Raw genomic sequence first — 12524 nt, forward strand, 5'->3', positions numbered from 1 at the left:
TCATTGACTGCAGTGTTCTTAGAGATAAAAAATCAATGCAGATTAGAGACTGCCCTTGACGATATCCAGCCGGACCTTGCCAAAAAGCTTTACCTGCAGTTTAGGTATGGGGTACTCCGTTGCGCACTTTTACAAACAAATGGGCGGGTACACCCAATTTGAGATGTCCGGGATGTAGCAATGCAGCGGAGACAGAATATCATGTAATATTTTTTTGCCAAGAGTATAAGAAGGCGAGACAGCGGCGGTTATTGCAGCTACGCAGAAACCTGGGAACAAAGCACTGCACTGAGGCTCTCAGGATCCTGAAATACGACACCCACGTGCCTATTGTCTACTCAATTTCACGTTTTCTATTCTCCACGTGGTGTGTTCGTCAAGCTATCCCCGTAGGTCTTGTTGGATAAGTCCACTTTTACTTCATAACTGGGTTTGGTGTTTTTTAAATCGGTACTTCTTAAAGTTTTAATGTGCAATTGTGCATCTTGCACCCCTTTTTAAATTGTCTTGAATTTCTACTTTTAACTTAAATTTTATAAAATAATACTGTAATGCACATGCACTTATTGAGCAACTTGTACTTAGAGCAATGAGAGGCTAACTAGGAGAATTTGACTGAATGGAATGTATTGTATTTTTACTTGTGCTTTTATGGTCTCAACGACCGAAATAAAGATATTTTGAGTGACTGACTGACCTATTTATTATCCCATTATTCTGGGTAACCCTGGCAATTTTGTGAGTTCGGACTAAGCCAAAATTGTTGTCCTCAGCTTGCATTTTCCAGCAGCTCATTCTTGTAAGAAGCCTAACTCAAGAGACCTTGAGTTGTGCATCATTGTGTCGTAACTCTTCCGGCGGGCTCATCGTAGCCAATAGGTTCTTCCCTCCAGGACCACCCTAAGCTCCAGTCTTGTTTTCTTTTTTTTGATGCAGCCTCTTCATACTTCAAGCCCTTGTTTATCAGTCAAGCTCTACCTTGGCTACCACATCTCCACAAGCTCAATTTCTCCAACTCCAGTGCTACTTTTACCAGCTGCATGTACCGGATGAGATCAAAATGGCAAAACTCATAATTCCAATATGTGAAGTAACAGGAGTTGCCACACATATTGGAAATCATCAGGTCGCTGGTAAGGAGGACCATAGGCGGTCAGTGACCTTTCTCGGGAGTGCCTGGTAGATAATATTACAATAGTCTCGGTGGCCCATCGCTAAGTACACGTACAGCTCTGCCTGGTGATTGGCTTTCAAAGTAGGGTGAGGAAAGTTGTAGAGTGGCACTTTTGGTGGCTGCCTTGGTTGTTGTGTAAATGACAGGTCTATGTCAGAGAGGATGCAGAGATTTACAGCTTTTTGGCCAGTGTCCGGGGGTGTGCAGAGGTTTCGGGTCCACAGTTCACTAAAACATTTGAACAATAAAAAGAAAGAAATCCAACAATTAATCCTTCCGATTGATCAAACTGGATCCAATTTCCCTGGAACGGACCTCAAACTAGCTGAACTCGCCTCTGTGGAAACTGGTCATTCAGCCCAGGAAGTACTTTTTAGAGAAAATGTCATATAGGAAATTTAAAATAACTTAGTGCTTTTACTTCTATCCATAACCCATGCACCATTACATACTTTTTGGCCCAGCATTTCATTTTTTCAGGACCAGTGGAAAAGGATCTGTTCTGGCTGTGCTTCCAGGCCAATCATCAGGTCCAGTTTTCCCACAACAGACGGCCATGCGTATAGCATTACTCCAGACCCACCTTCTTCCCACAAAGAGTAAAAGGTTTTCGCCAAACCATTCCCATGAGGGCAAATAAGAGTAGATGTCTATTCCTGTTTTGGAGAGTTTGGGTTTGTTAATAAATCAGTCCAAATATGTGTTAATTGCGGTTCAGTCCATAGAATTTCTGGGTGACTTGTAAGTGTACCCCACAGCTTCGAGAGTCAAGTGTAAACAGTCTTAAAAAGGAAATGCCTCGTTTGTAAACCCTAACGCACCCATATCTTTGTCACTTGGCAAGGATTGTGGGTCTTTTGGAGACCTCTCATCAGCCATTGTTTCCAGCTCACTTCATTACCGGGCCCTCCAGAGAATACAGATTAATCATCATTTGTGGGGGTCTCCATTACTTGGACTTGATTCCGTCAAGAGACAAAAGTGGTCTGGCCCCCTAGAGATCTACCACTGGCCCGGACACAAATCCATAACGTTTTGGGGGCAATGGGCCTAGTGGATGCAAGGAGGACGCCCCACCCCGTGGAGCAGCAATACACATTCTACTCCGGTGCTCATCGTAGCATGTCTAGAATAGACTACATTGCAACACCTGCGGATCAGATGGTCAATATCAAGGAGGTAAAACACCTTGCCCGGGGTATATCGGATCATTCTCCCATTTGGTGCTAATTGGAAGTGGGGGAAATTAAAGTGGGTAGGACGATCCCTATCAACCCGTGGTATCTCAAGAGCCCCCAGATAAAAGAGAAAATAATACGTGAAACAGAACTCTACTTTCAGGAGAACAAAGGGTCGGTGGACTCGGCCTTGACACTGTGGGAGGCGTACAAGGTGGTCATCCGAGGGTCAGCTATCACCTAAATCGCAGGGGCTAAAAAGGAGAAACAGGCAGCATTAGTGCAGTTAGAAACAGATATCCTACATTTGGAGGAACGCCTCCGGGAAGACAGCACAGATGAAAAACATGCCTTGCATTTAAAAATGAAGGAGTACACCGCCTTGTCCATAGACGCTGCAAAGGCACAGCATAGGGCAACACTTAGTATAATCTATGATGTAGGGGACAAAGCCGGAAAGCTATTAGCTTGGCTGGATCGGAGGGAGCAGGCAAGTAGACTCATAGCAGAATTGGTGGTGGAGTCAGGTGAAAGAATCACTGAACCCCAGGCTATCGCAGACGCCTTTGGTCGTTACTATCGCAATATCTATGCATCCCATACACCACACACAGAGAAAGAGGCGTACTCCTTTTAAGGGATATCTCGCTGCCAATACTTAGTGACGATGAGAAGTCAGATTTGGACCTAGAAGTAACAGAAGCTGAGGTAGAAAAGGCCATACATAACTTGAACATAGGCAAAGCAACAGGTCCAAATGGATTACCCATCGAGCTGTATAAGCGTGCACCGAGTAAAATTGCACCTCACTTAATTAAAATGTTCCAAGAAAGTAAGGAGGTAGGCTCGCTCCCCATCGAGCACAGACTGGCGACGATTGTGGTCAGACACAAGGCAGGGAAACCAATGGATAAAAGTCCATCATATAGACCGATACCACTGCTTAATGCGGAAGCCAAGATTTTGGTGAAAATACTAGCTACTCGCTTGCCAGCCAGAAATACATCTCTTAATTTGCAGAGGCTCCAAGGAGTGCTAGCCCGAGCCAATACGATCGAAGAAGACGCTGTGGTCGTGTCCTTGGACGCGGCCATGGTGTTCGACACGATCGAATGGCCCTATATGTTTTCGGTGTTTAGAAAACTTAGATTTGGCCCGGAGTATGTGGAGTGGGTTCGCCTACTGTACTCGGTACCTCTCGCCCAAATACTAGTCTACAATAGGAAATCCCGTACTTTTACGCTTAGCAGAGGATCCAGGCAGGGCTGCCCCCTTTCCTCATTGCTTTTTGCCTTAACGCTCGAGTCTCTAGCGATGTGGATACGGAAAGATCCAGTCATTAGAGGCCTTAGGTGGGCAAATGATAGGGAGGACCGCATTTCATTGTATGCCGACGACATCCTCCTATATCTGGCTTCACCGGCGGCCTCCCTGAATAGGATAATACACATTTTCATAATGTTTGGCAGATTTGCCGGATACGGGATTAACTGGTCTAAATCAGTAATTTATGTGCTTAGTGGGGGGATGCCGGCACTACCTAAGGGATTCACTATACAAGAAGCGGCGGGAGATTTCAAATACTTAGGGATCTGAGTCTCCAAAGATTCGGCTCTCTTTTATGAACACAACCTACTGCCCCCGCTGAAACGGCTTAGGAGTGATGTCCAGCACTGGAAGTCGCTCCCACTGTCCCTACTGGGGCGGGCCGCCCTTTTTAAAATTATGTCCCTCCCTAGGTTTATGTATGTTTTGCAGAACACGCCACATTTTGTAGGGTCAGATTACTTCAAAGCCATTGATGGGGCCTTGGGGGAGCTCTTTTGCGAAGGGAAGCCGCCTAGGATTGCGACTCAAAAGTTAACATTAGGATGGTATGACGGAGGAATAGCCCTGCCGGACATTAAAAAATATTATTGGGCAACACAACTCGCCGCAATAAATCAGTGTATTTATACTCCACAGGAGGATCCCGGATTTCTTATGGATAGATGGCTTCTCCTGGTGGGAGGTTTCGGAGGGGCACTACACTCCAACCCAGCTAGACTAAAACCCATGGGGCAGACAGTTAAAGTATGGCGAGTCTGGGTTGGAAGGGTAAGATCACACTGGCTACCCCACTCTGGGACACAGAAGAGCTTGGCAACTTGAGACACACTCTCGGATTCGAGCGCTGGGATTTAATAGGAGTCTCTAAGGTGCGGGACCTATGGAAAGGGGGCGGAGTGATTCCCTTCACCCAATTACAGCTAGAGTATGACTTGGCTAAAACAGAGTACTACAGGTACCTGCAGATCAGACACGCTCTACTTGCGGTGATCCGGCAGGGAGAGACTCCCCCTGACTCCTCCCCGCTAGAGGATAGGTTCTTAAACGGGAGTCTCCCAGAAAAAACTATATCGCTAATATACAAAAAATCAATAAACAATCTGGCTGACCCCCTACTTCGACTTCGGATGAAATGGGCATACGACGTCGCTGGTTTGGATGACGAGGAGTGTCTTGAGGCCCTAGCCTCTCCTAGAGAAGCTGCTATTTCCGCTAGGCTCAGACTTGTGCAGTTAAAGATACTCCACAGAATATACCTAGCGGGACCGACGCTGGTAAAGATGGGGTCCAGTAATGAAACTGACTGCCTTAGGGGGTGTGGGCAAGAGGGCACTTTTATACATATGCTCTGGGAATGCGTAGTCATCCAGAGGTACTGGTCTGCGGTAACGCAACGTATGGAACGTGTAATGGGGTATGACATTGACTGCAACATCAAATTATGTCTTTTGAATATCTGGGGACTGATGGATCTGAGTATTAAAGAGAAAATATGGGTAACACTTGGAATGATGATAGCTAAAAGGAACATTGCACGAAAATGGAGGGCGTGGGAACCACCGACACTCAACGAATGGGGGAAGGACATGGATTGGTGCATGGTGTCGGGAAAGGATGGTTTATGAATCTCTGGGGTGTCCCACCAAATGGATGCATATTTGGGGGAAATGGAACAACTATAGGGGTGGTCTCTGCGATCCCCCGCAGCCCAGATGTGACACTGAGCCAGAAAGCCTGCCATGAGAAAGGTTATTGCAAATTTGTATGTAAATATATGTGACTCTTGAATTGTCATCCGCCTTCTACCAAGTGAGTAACTCCAAGTGAATATGATTGTATGATGCCTATCATGTCTAATTGTGTTCTCAATAAAAAGTTATGATTAAAAAAATGAGACAAAAGTGGAGGCAGTCGGGTGGCTGGAGCACCTTCAATCCTAGAACGGAAGAGCTATTTTCAGTTCTCTTAGGATCGGAGGCGAGTCTGGGTGGTGCTTTATGCAGCCTGCTTCTACCGGTAGTGAACGGTCACGGGGGGAGTCGTCCATGCATATACATTATTTAGACGAGCAACAACAAGGGTTTGGACTCTCATTCAGTAAGGCTGAGCCCCAACTAACCAATAAACAATTGAATGCCAATACTGATACACAATTTTCCTTTTTATTCGCACCACATTGAAACCAAACAATGTGACCACAAGACCTTTTGTCTCTGTTTGAATCAATCAAAATTTATTTATCCACATAGTCATTTGTATGGATTATTCAAAATCATTAATATTTTCACCATACAACAATATTCCAAAACACCACATATCAACATATAACTCACACCACCTACCACTCCTTTTTCAACTCACTGCTTAAGTTTGTCACAGTTAAACAACCTTACCACACTCATTTCAGCAGCCTCACACTCACACTCACTAAAACACAAAGACACTCTCCAAATGACATGAATTACTAGAAAACAAGAGACCCAAGGTGAATTAATTTGAAATACAATGCAAAAATTGAAAACAATTCCCACAAATGTATACACTCAATATGTCAAACAACAGGTCGACGCGTTTTGAACACCCAAACAAAGTTAGCGGGGTTCTCCTCAGGACCGACAAGCTGCAAAAGAATAAACAGAAACTCACAATCAATCTATCAACCCAAAAGGCCCCTCATTACTGTTCTGCCCCCACACGAGGCCACAGGCTTACCTCAATTTCCAAGATAGATCAGACGATCTAAATTTCTATTGGCAACATCATTCTTTATCTGTAACAACAACATGACACCTAATGAATACCCCAATGTTTACTAAGCTTGTTATTATATTAAGTGAGCTCAAAAGGTAACTTACTTTTAAGCCAGTGATAGGCAGCTTTCTTCTGTGTCCTACTCAGCTAGCACCAGACTGGGACGTTCTCCCTGTAATACGAGGAGAGGTCTCAGTGCATGCGTGTAAATGCGTGTATTCGCAATCTATAAAACATTAGAGGGCAACCTACAATTACTTATAATTGACGTTCCGTGCTGTACATCCCTCCAGTGGTCCGTGTCTCCAGATTCAAAAATGTCCTTTCTGCACGAAGAGAAGCGAGAGGGCCCTTAGTTACACCTCAATAATTACGGAGCCCGTGGGACAGAACATGACGGGTCGAACAACTAATCGCCGCTCTTTTTTCTTAAATACATACCTTTTTCATTGGGGTTTTTTTCTTTCTGACCTCCGTGGTGTTTCCAATCGGTGGCGCTCTGCGGGCATTTGCTTCCAGGTTTGCCTCCAAGCAGAACTGCTTTAACGTGTCGGCTTGGCGCGTCATGTCGTGAATCATGGGTAATGTAGTCCGCTACCTAACGAAACAAAGTGCTGGTAGTAGGAACCTGACTGTTTACTTTTTTAACATAATTTACCTCACTCACTCAATTCACCATACAGCCAAGTTATGGCTAAGGCTGACAGGACTTACATAGTGGCTCACGGCTCGAAATTACCACATTAAAATTGGTTTTAGTGATATTTTCCTATGGCACTCTCATGGGTGGGTTGTTGTAAATTTAGTCTACAAGCATAGCGCCAGCACTCTATGTTGCCATATGAATTTGTTTGAACTGCGTGTCCAGTCAAAATCAGTTATCCCAGATTATAAATCTCTGATAATTCATTCAGTCCATCGACTGCTGAATTGAATTTTACGATCAAAATTGCTTCTCTGTGGGTTAATTTTAGTTCTAGGTCACCGCCTCTCATGTCTTGTTCTACTTTAGAAATAACTGCCCATTGCAGGTCCTTCTCTACATGCGCATTTGGGGCCCGATTCACAGAACTAATTTAAGACAAAATCCTAAACTTACTACCATTTTGGTATTCACAGAAGGCACTTACCCATTTTGGTATTCACAGAAGGCACTTACTCATTTCGGTATTCACAGAAGTTAGGAGTCCTAACTTTAGGACTCCTAAATGCCTTCTGTGAATACCGAAAGTCTTAAAATTAGAATTGTTCTCAATTTAGTAGTAGTAAAGTTAGGACTCTTAAATGCCTTCTGTGAATACCGAAAGCCTTAAAATTAGGATTTTTCTCAGTTTAGGAGTAGTAAAGTTAGGAGTTCTAACTTTAGGACTCCTAAACTGAGAAAAATCCTAATTTTAAGACTTTCGGTATTCACAGAAGGCATTTAGGAGTCCTAAAGTTAGGACTCCTAACTTCTGTGAATACCGAAATGAGTAAGTGCCTTCTGTGAATACCAAAATGAGTAAGTTTCTTCTGTGAATACCAAAATGGTAGTAAATTTAAGATTTTGTCTTAAGTTAGTTCTGTGAATCGGGCCCTTAGTTTCCAGTGATTGACTAGAGGTGCTGTCTGCACATTTTTACGAATCCTTGATTTGTGTTGTGAGATTCTAAATCTCACTTCTTGATTAGTTTTGCCTATGTATATTTTCCTACATGGGCACATTATAGCATAGACCACATTTTTCGATTTACAGTTGGTGAAAGATTCATGTTTCCAGAAAATGGAATTATGTGTAAAGAGTACTCCTTCCTGGGTGGATTCACAACACACACAGGTCCCACATTTGTGGTGTCCAGTCACTGGGGGGAGGCCCAAGTAATCGCGTAATGTCTTTATCTTTGGTTGAGGTACTGCAGCTCTTATCACTTGATTAGAAATGCTCCAATCCTTTTTGAAAGCAAAAAGTGGGGGCGAGGCCAAGGACTTATCCAGATGTTTAACCAAATGCCAGCTCTGATGGATAACCTTTTTTAAAAGATTCGAATTCGGACAAAAGGTTGAAACGCACACAATTCTTTCAACAGGCGTCTTTTCTTTTCTCTCCAGAAGTGCCTCACGTGGAGTCCACCATGCTCTTTTCATTGCCCTTTTTAACAATTTTTTAGGGTATCCTCGATCCATTAAATTGCCCACTAAGTTCGAAGCATGAAAAGTGTATTCATCGTTGTATGTACAATTCCTTCTTGTCCTGAAAAATTGTCCATACGGCAAGTTGTCTTTTAGACTTTTCGGGTGGTTGCTTGAAAAGTGCAGTGATTTATTTCTATCTGTAGATTTTTTAAACAATGTTGTTACCAGTCTGTCTTCTGCTGCATACACCTCAACATCAAGAAATGGCATTTTGATGTTGGAATGGTTTATACTGAATTTGATATCGGCTGACCTGCTATTCAGCCAGTCATGAAACTTTAACAAGTTTTCAACATTGCTTGTCCACACCATAAAGAGTACAGCTGTACTCTTCATGGCCAAATATGAAGAAAGATTCATATAGAACAACAATCCCTTCTCCCAATTTATTGGGAGTTGGGTAAAATTTATAGATGACATCTTTATAGATTGATTGTGAGTTTCTGTTTCTTCTTTTGCAGCTTGTCGGTCCTGAGGAGAACCCCGCTAACTTTGTTTGGGTGTTCGAAACGCGTTGACCTGTTGTTTGACCTATTGAGTGTATAGATTTGTGCGAATTGTTTTCAATTTTTGCATTGTATTTCAAATTAATTCACCTTGGGTCTCTTGTTTTCTAGTAATTCATGTCATTTGGAGAGTGTCTTTGTGTTTTAGTGAGTGTGAGTGTGAGGCTGCTGGAATGAGTGTTGTAAGGTTGTTTAACTGTGACAAACTTAAGCAGTGAGTTGAAAAAGGAGTGGTAGGTGGTGTGAGTTATATGTTGATATGTGGTGTTTTGGAATATTGTTGTGTGCTGAACATTTTAATGATTTTGAATAATCCATACAAATGACAATGTGGATAAAGAAGTGTTGATTGATTCAAACAGAGACAAAAGGTCTTGTGGTCACATTGTTTGGTCTCAATGTGGTGCGTATAAAAAGGAAAATTGTGTATCAGTATTGGCATTCAATTGTTTATTGGTTATAAATTATTTAGAGCTTCTTGCAGGCTCCTTTGCGTTTAAGGCTGTCACCAAAAAAACATACACCCGCTATTCCATTCTTCTGAGGATGCACAACATCACAACCACATGATATATCAGCCATTTAGGGAGCGCTTACTGAAAAATTATTTCAAATGTGGGCAAACAATTTGGAGGTATCCTCTACTACACTATATTTCAGTGCTAGCAGGATATTTGCAAGGTCATCTTAATTCAGTGGTAGACAGGTATTCTCGTCGCCTGGAAGATTACAGCAGCTGCTTTTTTCAATATCTACAGAACATGAGGGGTCCTCTGTCAGTGACCCTTTTTGCTTCCAGACTCAAAACCCAACTTTCCCAGTTCCTTAGCTGGCGGTTGGCTCTGTTACCCGTGCAACCAGTGTTCCTTCCGCCGTGGAACCAGGGCCTTCCCTGCGCTTCGCCTCCATTCCTATCAACATCTTGTTGCTTTTCCAAAATCACGAGATAATAGAGTTCTTTAGTAATGATGCCATTTAAATGCCCCCCCCAGATTTAATTTCCAGATGTTTTAAAAATGGCAGTGGAGATTACAAACTTTCTTTCTAGTTTATAATATTGACTTTTCAGTACTTAGGGACAATTCCACCACCTTGTCGTATCCGACAATCTCCAATTGGTGGCTCATGGAGGACTTCTGGGCACCAGAAACATCAGATGTTTATAAATCAGCCTGGTGTGTGGAATAAAGCATGGATCCCACTATCTCATCGATGGAAAATATTTGAAGTCATGCTGCCTCTTCAGCAAGGGGTAATTTGTGGAGAGGCCTCAAGGCTTTCCCAAAGAAACTAACTGTTGAAATAAAAAAAATATTGAAAATTAGTAGGAAAAAATATCCATTTGTGACAAAGTTTTCATATGTAACTTCTTGTTACAACGGCGGATTTCAGGTAAGACCTACAAAGCTGTCAATGCTCCAGGTTGGCTACAGCATTGAACCATAATTATGTCTTGGGACAGCAGAAGATAGACCAGAGGATAAAGCAGTAGCGGCTGCTTCTGGACAGGGGTGGTGGGGTGGGGGGTTAATGATCAAAACAAAAAAAAAACACTTACCTTAGAATGGTCTCCCCTGTGTCCTCTTACTTCCTGCAGTCCGGTCGGCAGCAGGAAGCACCCGGCACAGAGGCTCCCCTGAGCCAATCACAATGCTGCAATGCAGTGTTGTGATTGGTCTGATCGCCGTGGATCGGCGCTCAGACTGGAAAAGGGAGCCTGTGCATCTTCCTGACCAGGCTGTGTAATGCAGCCTGGTAGGAACATGCAACGTGCCCATGAACTGTTTGGTCGGCCCAAGAGGGCAGGACAGACAGTTCATGTGCACTTTGGGAGTGCAAACCCCTCCTCCCCTGCTCGGGTCAGCCCCGCCCGCCCCACACAGGCCACTGACAATGCAATGGAAAAATAAAATGACAATAACAACACTCTATTGTCGAGCAGTGGGGCCGCCACTGCACTTTACACCACTCCACCCCACTGCACTCTGCGCCTCTGCACTCTACCTCCACTCTGTGCCACTGCACTCTACACCACTGCACTTGACTGTGCACCACTCTACTCTATGCCAATGCACTCTACACCACTGCACTCTACTCTGCACCGCTCTATGCCACTACTCTGCACCACTCCACTTTACACCACACCACTGCACTCTGAACCACTGCACTCTACTTCACTTTGCAACACTCTACTCTATACCAATACACTCTACTCTACACCACTCTAGTATAGGCCACTCCACTCTACTCTGCACAAGTTCACTGTACACCACTCCATGCCACTACTCTGCACCACTCCACTTTACACCACATCACCACTGCACTCTGAACCACTGCACTCTACTCCACTTTGCAACACTCTACTCTATACCAATACACTCTACTCTACACCACTCTAGTATAGGCCACTCCACTCTACTCTGCACAAGTTCACTGTACACCACTCCATGCCACTACTCTGCACCACTCCACTTTACACCACATCACCACTGCACTCTGAACCACTGCACTCTACTCCACTTTGCAACACTCTACTCTATACCAATACACTCTATTCTACACCACTCTAGTATAGGCCACTCCACTCTACTCTGCACAAGTTCACTCTACACCACTCCATGCCAGTACTCTGCACCACTCCACTTTACACCACACCCCTGCACTCTGAACCACTTCACTCTACTCCACTTTGCAACACTCTACTCTATACCAATACACTCTACTCTACACCACTCTAGTATAGGCCACTCCACTCTACTCTGCACAAGTTCACTCTACACCACTCCATGCCACTATTCTGCACCACTCCACTTTACACCACACCACTGCACTCTGAACCACTGCACTCTACTCCACTTTGCAACACTCTACTCTATACCAATACACTCTACTCTACACCACTCTAGTATAGGCCACTCCACTCTACTCTGCACAAGTTCACTCTACACCACTCCATGCCAGTACTCTGCACCACTCCACTTTACACCACACCCCTGCACTCTGAACCACTTCACTCTACTCCACTTTGCAACACTCTACTCTATACCAATACACTCTACTCTACACCACTCTAGTATAGGCCACTCCACTCTACTCTGCACAAGTTCACTCTACACCACTCCATGCCACTATTCTGCACCACTCCACTTTACACCACACCACTGCACTCTGAACCACTGCACTCTACTCCACTTTGCAACACTCTACTCTATACCAATACACTCTACTCTACACCCCTCTAGTATAGGCCACTCCACTCTACTCTGCACAAGTTCACTCTACACCACTCCATGCAACTACTCTGCACCACTCCACTTTACACCACATCACCACTGCACTCTGAACCACTGCACTCTACTCCCCTTTGCAACACTCTACTCTATACCAATACACTCTATTCTACACCACTCTAGT

General features: G+C 44.1%; 1 long non-coding RNA gene across 1 annotated transcript; it reads right to left on the minus strand.

Annotated features, from left to right (window-relative positions):
• Positions 1-5974: 5974 nt before the first annotated feature.
• Positions 5975-6964, minus strand: LOC146783014 (uncharacterized). The gene is made up of 5 exons (XR_014972305.1): positions 6874-6964; positions 6685-6758; positions 6537-6604; positions 6394-6451; positions 5975-6301 (listed from the first exon to the last, which is right to left on the minus strand). It is a non-coding gene; the product is annotated as an uncharacterized LOC146783014 (long non-coding RNA).
• Positions 6965-12524: the final 5560 nt, after the last annotated feature.

Source organism: Triturus cristatus, chromosome 12 (assembly GCF_964204655.1).
Source record: "Triturus cristatus chromosome 12, aTriCri1.1, whole genome shotgun sequence".
Lineage (NCBI taxonomy): Eukaryota > Metazoa > Chordata > Amphibia > Caudata > Salamandridae > Triturus > Triturus cristatus.